Below are 15475 nucleotides of genomic sequence, written 5' to 3'. Positions count from 1 at the left end.
GGGTTTGAAATTTTGACTTGTCTACTTAAAGATCACCAAAATCTGATAACAAGGTCAATTACGTCCCTGGGTGGGATTGAACCACCAACCTTTTGGTTAGTAGCCAGACACACTAACCGATTGCGCCACAGAGACACTTTGTAAAAAGTACGTACTGACAAAGGCTAATAAGCATACATCTAGAACGTTTCCTAGAAAAACTTTAAAAAGTCAATAATCTGGAGAGTTTTTGTAAGATGTTTCTTCCATCAACCAACGAAGAAACACATTGGTACTTTCCCATGATGAGTGAGTGCTTCAGGATCTCTTGCACTTACATGTGCAGCAGAGTACTGCAATGGAAGCATGCTGGGCCCATAACCCAGAGGTAGGCAGATTGAAACTATCCTTTGCTATATGCATTTTTTTTTGTTAATTTAAGTAATCAAAACTGGGATTGATATTTTTGCTCTTTTATTTTTACTTAAAGTACAATAACTTTTACCATTTTAATTTGTTTTAATAGTATATTGACAGTATAGTTTTCTTTAAAAAATCCACTTAATTTTCTTTACCCTATTATTAAAAGGGTAATTGACACAAACAAACTACATTGTCACCAGAAGAGCAATACAAAATGTACAAGTGATATATTAAAATCATCTTTCCAGCTTGAATTTCAATGATGCATTGGGGCAACGATTTTGTGAGAAACATCTTCACCCTTAAATAAAGATTTTCTTAATTCCTTACCTGTGTGCTAATTAGATATCACCTTGTTTTCACATTAAACAGACTTCTACATGAGAAAGCAGCAAGGATGCAGTGGCGTTAATGTTTCCTGGTGTCAACCTGTATTATTTCAGTAGACATTGAAATGAGGATGCATCTTACTGCCTTTCCAATGAAGCAAGTTTAATTTAGTAATAGGTGAAAAACCATCCCTACAAAGGTGTTAATCAGAGACTTGGCTTTGTGGACACTTTTCAGAGAACAAATTTGTTAGCATAAAAATAAAGCCAGAAAATGAAGAGCTGTTTAATCACTCAATTGGATTTTTTTTGCCAGCAAATTTCTTTTTCTCTGCAACCCACTGCTAAATTGTGCTTCCTAGCTGTTTTTATAAAATCACTGAATCAAATCTAACTCTGATTACATCAGAGAAGGCCAGGTACCCTACACCATAAGAGGGGGTTTGAAATTTTGACTTGTCTACTTAAAGATCACCAAAATCTGATAACAAGTTCAATTACTTCCCTGGGTGGGATTGAACCACCAACCTTTTGGTTAGTAGGCAGACACACTACCCGATTGCGCCACAGAGACACTTTGCAAAAAGTATATACTGACAAAGGCTAATAAGCATACATCTAGAACGTTTCCTAGAAAAACTTTAAAAAGTTAATAAGCTGGAGAGTTTTTGTAAGATGTTTCTTCCATCAACCAACGAAGAAACACATTGGTACTTTCCCATGATGAGATGAGTGCTTCAGGATCTCTTGCACTTACATGTGCAGCAGAGTACTGCAATGGAAGCATGCTGGGCCCATTACCCTGAGGTAGGCAGATTGAAACTATCCTCTGCTATATGCATTTTTTTTGTTAATTAAAGTAATCCAAAACTGGGATTGATATGTTAGCTATTTTATGTTTACTTAAAGTACAATAACTTTTACCATTTTAATTTGTTTTAATAGTATATTGACAGTATTGTTTTCTTTCAAAAATCCACTTAATTTTCTTTACCCTATTATTAAAATGGTAATTGACAAAAACAAACTACATTGTCACCAGAAGAGCAATACAAAATGTACAAGTGATATATTAAAATCATCTTTCCAGCTTGAATTTCAATGATGCATTGGGGCAACGATTTTGTGAGAAACATCTTCACCCTTAAATAAAGATTTTCTTAATTCCTTACCTGTGTGCTAATTTGATATCACCTTGTTTTCACATTAAACAGACTTCCACATGAGAAAGCAGCAAGGATGCATTGGCGTTAATGTTTCCTGGTGTCAACCTGTATTATTTCAGTAGACATTGAAATGAGGATGCATCTTGCTGCCTTTCCAATGAAGCAAGTTTAATTTAGTAATAGGTGAAAAACCATCCTTACAAAGGTGTTCATCAGAGACTTGGCTTTGTGGACACTTTTCAGAGAACAAATTTGTTAGCATAAAAATAAAGCCAGAAAATGAAGAGCTGTTTAATCACTCAATTGGATTTTTTTGCCAGCATATTTCTTTTTCTCTGCAACCCACTGCTAAATTGTGCTTCCTAGCTGTTTTTATAAAATCACTGAATCAAATCTAACTCTGATTACATCAGAGAAGGCCAGGTACCCTACACCATAAGAGGGGATTTGAAATTTTGACTTGTCTACTTAAAGATCACCAAAATCTGATCACAAGGTCAATTACGTCCCTGGGTGGAATTGAACCACCAACCTTCTGGTTTATAGCCGTACACACTAACTGATTGCACCACAGAGACACTTTGCAAAAGTACATACTGACAAAGGCTAATAAGCATTCATCTAAAATATTTCCTAGAAAAACTTTAAAAAGTCAATAATCTGGAGAGTTTTTGTAAGATGTTTCTTCCATCCACCAACGAAGAAACACATTGGTACTTTCCCATGATGAGTGAGTGCTTCAGGATCTCTTGCACTTACATGTGCAGCAGAGTACTGCAATGGAAGCATGCTGGGCCCATAACCCAGAGGTAGGCAGATTAAAACTATCCTCTGCTATATGCATTTTTTTTGTTAATTAAAGTAATCCAAAACTGGGATTGATATTTTTGCTCTTTTATTTTTCATTAAAGTACAATAACTTTTACCATTTTAATTTGTTTTAATAGTATATTGAAAGAATTGTTTTCTTTTAAAAATCCACTTAATTTTCTTTACCCTATTATTAAAATGGTAATTGACAAAAACAAACTACATTGTCACCAGAAGAGCAATACAAAATGTACAAGTGATATATTAAAATCATCTTTCCAGCTTGAATTTCAATGATGCATTGGGGCAACGATTTTGTGAGAAACATTTTCACCCTTAAATAAAGATTTTCTTAATTCCTTACCTGTGTGCTAATTAGATATCACCTTGTTTTCACATTAAACAGACTTCCACATGAGAAAGCAGCAAGGATGCAGTGGCGTTAATGTTTCCTGGTGTCAACCTGTATTATTTCAGTAGACATTGAAATGAGGATGCATCTTGCTGCCTTTCCAATGAAGCAAGTTTAATTTAGTAATAGGTGAAAAACCATCCTTACAAAGGTGTTAATCAGAGACTTGGCTTTGTGGACACTTTTCAGAGAACAAATTTGTTAGCATAAAAATAAACCCAGAAAATGAAGAGCTGTTTAATCACTCAATTGGATTTTTTTGCCAGCATATTTCTTTTTCTCTGCAACCCACTGCTAAATTGTGCTTCCTAGCTGTTTTTATAAAATCACTGAATCAAATCTAACTCTGATTACATCAGAGAAGGCCAGGTACCCTACACCATAAGAGGGGGTTTGATATTTTGACTTGTCTACTTTAAGATCACCAAAATCTGATAACAAGGTCAATTACACCCCTGGGTGGGATTGAACCACCAACCTTTTGGTTAATAGCCATACACACTAACTGATTGCGCCACAGAGACACTTTGCAAAAGTCCATACTGACAAAGGCTAATAAGCATTCATCTAAAACGTTTCCTAGAAAAACTTTAAAAAGTCAATAATCTGGAGAGTTTTTGTAAGATGTTTCTTCCATCAACCAAAGAAGAAACACATTGGTACTTTCCCATGATGAGTGAGTGCTTCAGGATCTCTTGCACTTACATGTGCAGCAGAGTACTGCAATGGAAGCATACTGGGCCCATAACCCAGAGGTAGGCAGATTGAAACTATCCTTTGCTATATGCATTTTTTTTTGTTAATTTAAGTAATCAAAACTGGGATTGATATTTTTGCTCTTTTATTTTTACTTAAAGTACAATAACTTTTACCATTTTAATTTGTTTTAATAGTATATTGACAGTATAGTTTTCTTTAAAAAATCCACTTAATTTTCTTTACCCTATTATTAAAAGGGTAATTGACAAAAACAAACTACATTGTCACCAGAAGAGCAATACAAAATGTACAAGTGATATATTAAAATCATCTTTCCAGCTTGAATTTCAATGATGCATTGGGGCAACGATTTTGTGAGAAACATCTTCACCCTTAAATAAAGATTTTCTTAATTCCTTACCTGTGTGCTAATTAGATATCACCTTGTTTTCACATTAAACAGACTTCTACATGAGAAAGCAGCAAGGATGCAGTGGCGTTAATGTTTCCTGGTGTCAACCTGTATTATTTCAGTAGACATTGAAATGAGGATGCATCTTGCTGCCTTTCCAATGAAGCAAGTTTAGTTTAGTAATAGGTGAAAAACCATCCTTACAAAGGTGTTAATCAGAGACTTGGCTTTGTGGATACTTTTCAGAGAACAAATTTGTTAGCATAAAAATAAAGCCAGAAAATGAAGAGCTGTTTAATCACTCAATTGGATTTTTTTGCCAGCATATTTCTTTTTCTCTGCAACCCACTGCTAAATTGTGCTTCCTAGCTGTTTTTATAAAATCACTGAATCAAATCTAACTCTGATTACATCAGAGAAGGCCAGGTACCCTACACCATAAGAGGGGGTTTGATATTTTGACTTGTCTACTTTAAGATCACCAAAATCTGATAACAAGGTCAATTACGCCCCTGGGTGGGATTGAACCACCAACCTTTTGGTTAATAGCCATACACACTAACTGATTGCGCCACAGAGACACTTTGCAAAAGTCCATACTGACAAAGGCTAATAAGCATTCATCTAAAACGTTTCCTAGAAAAACTTTAAAAAGTCAATAATCTGGAGAGTTTTTGTAAGATGTTTCTTCCATCAACCAAAGAAGAAACACATTGGTACTTTCCCATGATGAGTGAGTGCTTCAGGATCTCTTGCACTTACATGTGCAGCAGAGTACTGCAATGGAAGCATACTGGGCCCATAACCCAGAGGTAGGCAGATTGAAACTATCCTTTGCTATATGCATTTTTTTTTTGTTAATTTAAGTAATCAAAACTGGGATTGATATTTTTGCTCTTTTATTTTTACTTAAAGTACAATAACTTTTACCATTTTAATTTGTTTTAATAGTATATTGACAGTATAGTTTTCTTTAAAAAATCCACTTAATTTTCTTTACCCTATTATTAAAAGGGTAATTGACAAAAACAAACTACATTGTCACCAGAAGAGCAATACAAAATGTACAAGTGATATATTAAAATCATCTTTCCAGCTTGAATTTCAATGATGCATTGGGGCAACGATTTTGTGAGAAACATCTTCACCCTTAAATAAAGATTTTCTTAATTCCTTACCTGTGTGCTAATTAGATATCACCTTGTTTTCACATTAAACAGACTTCTACATGAGAAAGCAGCAAGGATGCAGTGGCGTTAATGTTTCCTGGTGTCAACCTGTATTATTTCAGTAGACATTGAAATGAGGATGCATCTTGCTGCCTTTCCAATGAAGCAAGTTTAATTTAGTAATAGGTGAAAAACCATCCCTACAAAGGTGTTAATCAGAGACTTGGCTTTGTGGATACTTTTCAGAGAACAAATTTGTTAGCATAAAAATAAAGCCAGAAAATGAAGAGCTGTTTAATCACTCAATTGGATTTTTTTGCCAGCATATTTCTTTTTCTCTGCAACCCACTGCTAAATTGTGCTTCCTAGCTGTTTTTATTATATCACTGAATCAAATCTAACTCTGATTACATCAGAAAAGGCCAAGTACCCTACACCATAACAGGGGGTTTGAAATTTTGACTTGTCTACTTAAAGATCACCAAAATCTGATCACAAGGTCAATTACGTCCCTGGGTGCGATTGAACCACCAACCTTTTGGTTAGTAGCCGGACACACTAACCCATTGCGCCACAGAGATACTTCACAAAAAGTCCCTACTGACAAAGGCTAATAAGCATACATCTAGAACGTTTCCTAGAAAAACTTTAAAAAGTCAATAATCTGGAGAGTTTTTGTAAAATGTTTCTTCCATCAACCAACGAAGAAACACATTGGTACTTTCCCATGATGAGTGAGTGCTTCAGGATCTCTTGCACTTACATGTGCAGCAGAGTACTGCAATGGAAGCATGCTGGGCCCATAACCCAGAGGTAGGCAGATTGAAACTATCCTTTGCTATATGCATTTTTTTTGTTAATTTAAGTAATCAAAACTGGGATTGATATTTTTGCTCTTTTATTTTTACTTGAAGTACAATAACTTTTACCATTTTAATTTGTTTAAATCCACTTAATTTTCTTTACCCTATTATTAAAAGGGTAATTGACAAAAACAAACTACATTGTCACCAGAAGAGCAATACAAAATGTACAAGTGATATATTAAAATCATCTTTCCAGCTTGAATTTCAATGATGCATTGGGGCAACGATTTTGTGAGAAACATCTTCACCCTTAAATAAAGATTTTCTTAATTCCTTACCTGTGTGCTAATTAGATATCACCTTGTTTTCACATTAAACAGACTTCCACATGAGAAAGCAGCAAGGATGCAGTGGCGTTAATGTTTCCTGGTGTCAACCCGTATTATTTCAGTAGACATTGAAATGAGGATGCATCTTGCTGCCTTTCCAATGAAGCAAATTTAATTTAGTAATAGGTGAAAAACCATCCCTACAAAGGTGTTAATCAGAGACTTGGCTTTGTGGACACTTTTCAGAGAACAAATTTGTTAGCATAAAAATAAAGCCAGAAAATGAAGAGCTGTTTAATCACTCAATTGGATTTTTTTGCCAGCATATTTCTTTTTCTCTGCAACCCACTGCTAAATTGTGCTTCCTAGCTGTTTTTATAAAATCACTGAATCAAATCTAACTCTGATTACATCAGAGAAGGCCAGGTACCCTACACCATAAGAGGGGGTTTGAAATTTTGACTTGTCTACTTAAAGATCACCAAAATCTGATAACAAGGTCAATTACGTCCCTGGGTGGGATTGAACCACCAACCTTTTGGTTAATAGCCATACACACTAACTGATTGCGCCACAGAGACACTTTGCAAAAGTACATACTGACAAAGGCTAATAAGCATTCATCTAAAACGTTTCCTAGAAAAACTTTAAAAAGTCAATAATCTGGAGAGTTTTTGTAAGATGTTTCTTCCATCAACCAACGAAGAAACACATTGGTACTTTCCCATGATGAGTGAGTGCTTCAGGATCTACTGCACTTACATGTGCAGCAGAGTACAGCAATGGAAGCATGCTGGGCACATAACCCAGAGGTAAGCAGATTGAAACTATTCTCTGCTATATGCATTTTTTTTTTGTTAATTAAAGTAATCCAAAACTGGGATTGATATTTTGGCTCTTTTATTTTTACTTAAAGTACAATAACTTTTACCATTTTAATTTGTTTTAATAGTATATTGACAGTATTGTTTTCTTTCAAAAATCCACTTAATTTTCTTTACCCTATTATTAAAATGGTAATTGACAAAAACAAACTACATTGTCACCAGAAGAGCAATACAAAATGTACAAGTGATATATTAAAATCATCTTTCCAGCTTGAATTTCAATGATGCATTGGGGCAACGATTTTGTGAGAAACATCTTCACCCTTAAATAAAGATTTTCTTAATTCCTTACCTGTGTGCTAATTAGATATCACCTTGTTTTCACATTAAACAGACTTCTACATGAGAAAGCAGCAAGGATGCAGTGGCGGTAATGTTTCCTGGTGTCAACCTGTATTATTTCAGTAGACATTGAAATGAAGATGCATCTTGCTGCCTTTCCAATGAAGCAAGTTAAATTTAGTAATAGGTGAAAAACCATCCCTACAAAGGTGTTAATCAGAGACTTGGCTTTGTGGACACTTTTCAGAGAACAAATTTGTTAGCATAAAAATAAAGCCAGAAAATGAAGAGCTGTTTAATCACTCAATTGGATTTTTTTGCCAGCATATTTCTTTTTCTCTGCAACCCACTGCTAAATTGTGCTTCCTAGCTGTTTTTATTAAATCACTGAATCAAATCTAACTCTGATTACATCAGAAAAGGCCAGGTACCCTACACCATAACAGGGGGTTTGAAATTTTGACTTGTCTACTTAAAGATCACCAAAATCTGATCACAAGGTCAATTACGTCCCTGGGTGGGATTGAACCACCAACCTTTTGGTTTATAGCCGTTCACACTAACTGATTGCGCCACAGAGACACTTTGCAAAAGTATATACTGACAAAGGCTAATAAGCATTCATCTAAAACGTTTCCTAGAAAAACTTTAAAAAGTCAATAATCTGGAGAGTTTTTGTAAGATGTTTCTTCCATCCACCAACGAAGAAACACATTGGTACTTTCCCATGATGAGTGAGTGCTTCAGGATCTCTTGCACTTACATGTGCAGCAAAGTACTGCAATGGAAGCATGCTGGGCCCATAACCCAGACGTAGGCAGATTAAAACTATCCTCTGCTATATGCATATTTTTTTGTTAATTAAAGTAATCCAAAACTGGGATTGATATTTTTGCTCTTTTATTTTTCATTAAAGTACAATAACTTTTACCATTTTAATTTGTTTTAATAGTATATTGAAAGTATTATTTTCTTTAAAAAATCCACTTAATTTTCTTTACCCTATTATTAAAATGGTAATTGACAAAAACAAACTACATTGTCACCAGAAGAGCAATACAAAATGTACAAGTGATATATTAAAATCATCTTTCCAGCTTGAATTTCAATGATGCATTGGGGCAACGATTTTGTGAGAAACATCTTCACCCTTAAATAAAGATTTTCTTAATTCCTTACCTGTGTGCTAATTAGATATCACCTTGTTTTCACATTAAACAGACTTCCACATGAGAAAGCAGCAAGGATGCAGTGGCGATAATGTTTCCTGGTGTCAACCTGTATTATTTCAGTAGACATTGAAATGAGGATGCATCTTGCTGCCTTTCCAATGAAGCAAGTTTAATTTAGTAATAGGTGAAAAACCATCCTTACAAAGGTGTTAATCAGAGACTTGGCTTTGTGGACACTTTTCAGAGAACAAATTTGTTAGCATAAAAATAAAGCCAGAAAATGAAGAGCTGTTTAATCACTCAATTGGATTTTTTTGCCAGCATATTTCTTTTTCTCTGCAACCCACTGCTAAATTGTGCTTCCTAGCTGTTTTTATAAAATCACTGAATCAAATCTAACTCTGATTACATCAGAGAAGGCCAGGTACCCTACACCATAAGAGGGGGTTTGAAATTTTGACTTGTCTACTTAAAGATCACCAAAATCTGATAACAAGGTCAATTACATCCCTGGGTGGGATTGAACCACCAACCTTTTGGTTAATAGCCATACACACTAACTGATTGCGCCACAGAGACACTTTGCAAAAGTATATACTGACAAAGGCTAATAAGCATTCATCTAAAACGTTTACTAGAAAAACTTTAAAAAGTCAATAATCTGGAGAGTTTTTGTAAGATGTTTCTTCCATCAACCAACGAAGAAACACATTGGTACTTTCCCATGATGAGTGAGTGCTTCAGGATCTCTTGCACTTACATGTGCAGCAGAGTACTGCAATGGAAGCATGCTGGGCCCATAACCCAGAGGTAGGCAGATTGAAACTATCCTTTGCTATATGCATTTTTTTTTTGTTAATTTAAGTAATCAAAACTGGGATTGATATTTTTGCTCTTTTATTTTTACTTAAAGTACAATAACTTTTACCATTTTAATTTGTTTTAATAGTATATTGACAGTATAGTTTTCTTTAAAAAATCCACTTAATTTTCTTTACCCTATTATTAAAAGGGTAATTGACAAAAACAAACTACATTGTCACCAGAAGAGCAATACAAAATGTACAAGTGATATATTAAAATCATCTTTCCAGCTTGAATTTCAATGATGCATTGGGGCAACGATTTTGTGAGAAACATCTTCACCCTTAAATAAAGATTTTCTTAATTCCTTACCTGTGTGCTAATTAGATATCACCTTGTTTTCACATTAAACAGACTTCTACATGAGAAAGCAGCAAGGATGCAGTGGCGTTAATGTTTCCTGGTGTCAACCTGTATTATTTCAGTAGACATTGAAATGAGGATGCATCTTGCTGCCTTTCCAATGAAGCAAGTTTAATTTAGTTATAGGTGAAAAACCATCCCTACAAAGGTGTTAATCAGAGACTTGGCTTTGTGGACACTTTTTAGAGAACAAATTTGTTAGCATAAAAATAAAGGCAGAAAATGAAGAGCTGTTTAATCACTCAATTGGATTTTTCTGCCAGCATATTTTTTTTTCTCTGCAACCCATTGCTAAATTGTGCTTCCTAGCTGTTTTTTATAAAATCACTGAATCAAATCTAACTCTGATTACATCAGAGAAGGCCAGGTACCCTACACCATAAGAGGGGGTTTGAAATTTTGACTTGTCTACTTAAATATCACCAAAACCTGATCACAAGGTCAATTATGTCCCTGGGTGGGATTAAACCACCAACCTTTTGGTTAGTAGCCGGACACACTAACCGATTGCGCCACAGTGACACTTTGCAAAAAGTACATACTGACAAAGGCTAATAAGCATTCATCTAGAACATTTCCTAGAAAAACTTTAAAAAGTCAATAATCTGGAGAGTTTTTGTAAGAATTTTCTTAAATCAACCAACGAAGAAACAAATTGGTACTTTCCCATGATGAGTGAGTGCTTCAGGATCTCTTGCACTTACATGTGCAGCAGAGTACTGCAATGGAAGCATGCTGGGCCCATTACCCAGAGGTAGGCAGATTGAAACTATCCTCTGCTATATGCATTTTTTTTGTTAATTAAAGTAATCCAAAACTGGTATTGATATGTTAGCTATTTTATGTTTACTTAAAGTACAATAACTTTTACCATTTTAATTTGTTTTAATAGTATATTGACAGTATTGTTTTCTTTCAACAATCCACTTAATTTTCTTTACCCTATTATTAAAATGGTAATTGACAAAAACAAACTACATTGTCACCAGAAGAGCAATACAAAATGTACAAGTGATATATTAAAATCATCTTTCCAGCTTGAATTTCAATGATGCATTGGGGCAACGATTTTGTGAGAAACATCTTCACCCTTAAATAAAGATTTTCTTAATTCCTTACCTGTGTGCTAATTAGATATCACCTTGTTTTCACATTAAACAGACTTCCACATGAGAAAGCAGCAAGGATGCAGTGGCGTTAATGTTTCCTGGTGTCAACCTGTATTATTTCAGTAGAAATTGAAATGAGGATGCATCTTGCTGCCTTTCCAATGAAGCAAGTTTAATTTAGTAATAGGTGAAAAACCATCCCTACAAAGGTGTTAATCAGAGACTTGGCTTTGTGGACACTTTTCAGAGAACAAATTTGTTAGCATAAAAATAAAGCCAGAAAATGAAGAGCTGTTTAATCACTCAATTGGATTTTTTTTCCAGTATATTTCTTTTTCTCTGCAACCCACTGCTAAATTGTGCTTCCTAGCTGTTTTTATAAAATCACTGAATCAAATCTAACTCTGATTACATCAGAGAAGGCCAGGTACCCTACACCATAACAGGGGGTTTGAAATTTTGACTTGTCTACTTAAAGATCACCAAAATCTGATAACAAGGTCAATTACGTCCCTGGGTGGGATTGAACCACCAACCTTTTGGTTAGTAGCCAGACACACTAACCGATTGCGCCACAGAGACACTTTGTAAAAAGTACGTACTGACAAAGGCTAATAAGCATACATCTAGAACGTTTCCTAGAAAAACTTTAAAAAGTCAATAATCTGGAGAGTTTTTGTAAGATGTTTCTTCCATCAACCAACGAAGAAACACATTGGTACTTTCCCATGATGAGTGAGTGCTTCAGGATCTCTTGCACTTACATGTGCAGCAGAGTACTGCAATGGAAGCATGCTGGGCCCATAACCCAGAGGTAGGCAGATTGAAACTATCCTTTGCTATATGCATTTTTTTTTGTTAATTTAAGTAATCAAAACTGGGATTGATATTTTTGCTCTTTTATTTTTACTTAAAGTACAATAACTTTTACCATTTTAATTTGTTTTAATAGTATATTGACAGTATAGTTTTCTTTAAAAAATCCACTTAATTTTCTTTACCCTATTATTAAAAGGGTAATTGACAAAAACAAACTACATTGTCACCAGAAGAGCAATACAAAATGTACAAGTGATATATTAAAATCATCTTTCCAGCTTGAATTTCAATGATGCATTGGGGCAACGATTTTGTGAGAAACATCTTCACCCTTAAATAAAGATTTTCTTAATTCCTTACCTGTGTGCTAATTAGATATCACCTTGTTTTCACATTAAACAGACTTCTACATGAGAAAGCAGCAAGGATGCAGTGGCGTTAATGTTTCCTGGTGTCAACCTGTATTATTTCAGTAGACATTGAAATGAGGATGCATCTTACTGCCTTTCCAATGAAGCAAGTTTAATTTAGTAATAGGTGAAAAACCATCCCTACAAAGGTGTTAATCAGAGACTTGGCTTTGTGGACACTTTTCAGAGAACAAATTTGTTAGCATAAAAATAAAGCCAGAAAATGAAGAGCTGTTTAATCACTCAATTGGATTTTTTTTGCCAGCATATTTCTTTTTCTCTGCAACCCACTGCTAAATTGTGCTTCCTAGCTGTTTTTATAAAATCACTGAATCAAATCTAACTCTGATTACATCAGAGAAGGCCAGGTACCCTACACCATAAGAGGGGGTTTGAAATTTTGACTTGTCTACTTAAAGATCACCAAAATCTGATAACAAGTTCAATTACTTCCCTGGGTGGGATTGAACCACCAACCTTTTGGTTAGTAGCCAGACACACTACCCGATTGCGCCACAGAGACACTTTGCAAAAAGTATATACTGACAAAGGCTAATAAGCATACATCTAGAACGTTTCCTAGAAAAACTTTAAAAAGTTAATAAGCTGGAGAGTTTTTGTAAGATGTTTCTTCCATCAACCAACGAAGAAACACATTGGTACTTTCCCATGATGAGTGAGTGCTTCAGGATCTCTTGCACTTACATGTGCAGCAGAGTACTGCAATGGAAGCATGCTGGGCCCATAACCCAGAGGTAGGCAGATTGAAACTATCCTTTGCTATATGCATTTTTTTTGTTAATTTAAGTAATCAAAACTGGGATTGATATTTTTGCTCTTTTATTTTTCATTAAAGTACAATAACTTTTACCATTTTAATTTGTTTTAATAGTATATTGACAGTATAGTTTTCTTTAAAAAATCCACTTAATTTTCTTTACCCTATTATTAAAAGGGTAATTGACAAAAACAAACTACATTGTCACCAGAAGAGCAATACAAAATGTACAAGTGATATATTAAAATCATCTTTCCAGCTTGAATTTCAATGATGCATTGGGGCAACGATTTTGTGAGAAACATCTTCACCCTTAAATAAAGATTTTCTTAATTCCTTACCTGTGTGCTAATTAGATATCACCTTGTTTTCACATTAAACAGACTTCTACATGAGAAAGCAGCAAGGATGCAGTGGCGTTAATGTTTCCTGGTGTCAACCTGTATTATTTCAGTAGACATTGAAATGAGGATGCATCTTGCTGCCTTTCCAATGAAGCAAGTTTAATTTAGTTATAGGTGAAAAACCATCCCTACAAAGGTGTTAATCAGAGACTTGGCTTTGTGGATACTTTTTAGAGAACAAATTTGTTAGCATAAAAATAAAGGCAGAAAATGAAGAGCTGTTTAATCACTCAATTGGATTTTTCTGCCAGCATATTTTTTTTCTCTGCAACCCATTGCTAAATTGTGCTTCCTAGCTGTTTTTTATAAAATCACTGAATCAAATCTAACTCTGATTACATCAGAGAAGGCCAGGTACCCTACACCATAAGAGGGGGTTTGAAATTTTGACTTGTCTACTTAAATATCACCAAAACCTGATCACAAGGTCAATTATGTCCCTGGGTGGGATTGAACAACCAACCTTTTGGTTAGTAGCCAGACACACTAACCGATTGCGCCACAGAGACACTTTGCAAAAAGTACATACTGACAAAGGCTAATAAGCATTCATCTAGAACGTTTCCTAGAAAAACTTTAAAAAGTCTATAATCTGGAGAGTTTTTGTAAGAATTTTCTTAACTCAACCAACGAAGAAACACATTGGTACTTTCCCATGATGAGATGAGTGCTTCAGGATCTCTTGCACTTACATGTGCAGCAGAGTACTGCAATGGAAGCATGCTGGGCCCATTACCCTGAGGTAGGCAGATTGAAACTATCCTCTGCTATATGCATTTTTTTTGTTAATTAAAGTAATCCAAAACTGGGATTGATATGTTAGCTATTTTATGTTTACTTAAAGTACAATAACTTTTACCATTTTAATTTGTTTTAATAGTATATTGACAGTATTGTTTTCTTTCAAAAATCCACTTAATTTTCTTTACCCTATTATTAAAATGGTAATTGACAAAAACAAACTACATTGTCACCAGAAGAGCAATACAAAATGTACAAGTGATATATTAAAATCATCTTTCCAGCTTGAATTTCAATGATGCATTGGGGCAACGATTTTGTGAGAAACATCTTCACCCTTAAATAAAGATTTTCTTAATTCCTTACCTGTGTGCTAATTTGATATCACCTTGTTTTCACATTAAACAGACTTCCACATGAGAAAGCAGCAAGGATGCATTGGCGTTAATGTTTCCTGGTGTCAACCTGTATTATTTCAGTAGACATTGAAATGAGGATGCATCTTGCTGCCTTTCCAATGAAGCAAGTTTAATTTAGTAATAGGTGAAAAACCATCCTTACAAAGGTGTTCATCAGAGACTTGGCTTTGTGGACACTTTTCAGAGAACAAATTTGTTAGCATAAAAATAAAGCCAGAAAATGAAGAGCTGTTTAATCACTCAATTGGATTTTTTTGCCAGCATATTTCTTTTTCTCTGCAACCCACTGCTAAATTGTGCTTCCTAGCTGTTTTTATAAAATCACTGAATCAAATCTAACTCTGATTACATCAGAGAAGGCCAGGTACCCTACACCATAAGAGGGGATTTGAAATTTTGACTTGTCTACTTAAAGATCACCAAAATCTGTTCACAAGGTCAATTACGTCCCTGGGTGGGATTGAACCACCAACCTTCTGGTTTATAGCCGTACACACTAACTGATTGCACCACAGAGACACTTTGCAAAAGTACATACTGACAAAGGCTAATAAGCATTCATCTAAAACATTTCCTAGAAAAACTTTAAAAAGTCAATAATCTGGAGAGTTTTTGTAAGATGTTTCTTCCATCCACCAACGAAGAAACACATTGGTACTTTCCCATGATGAGTGAGTGCTTCAGGATCTCTTG

General features: G+C 34.8%; 2 non-coding genes across 2 annotated transcripts; both read right to left on the bottom strand.

Moving 5' to 3' along the window:
- Nucleotides 1–61: 61 nt before the first annotated feature.
- Nucleotides 62–135, bottom strand: TRNAS-ACU (transfer RNA serine (anticodon ACU)). The gene has a single exon. It is a non-coding gene; the product is annotated as a tRNA-Ser (tRNA).
- An 11584-nt stretch (nucleotides 136–11719) lies between these two features.
- TRNAS-ACU (transfer RNA serine (anticodon ACU)) lies at nucleotides 11720–11793 on the bottom strand. The gene has a single exon. It is a non-coding gene; the product is annotated as a tRNA-Ser (tRNA).
- Nucleotides 11794–15475: the final 3682 nt, after the last annotated feature.

The sequence above is a fragment of the Pseudophryne corroboree genome, chromosome 8 (genome assembly GCF_028390025.1).
Source record: "Pseudophryne corroboree isolate aPseCor3 chromosome 8, aPseCor3.hap2, whole genome shotgun sequence".
NCBI lineage: Eukaryota > Metazoa > Chordata > Amphibia > Anura > Myobatrachidae > Pseudophryne > Pseudophryne corroboree.
This window is presented reverse-complemented; position numbering and strand designations above follow the sequence as displayed.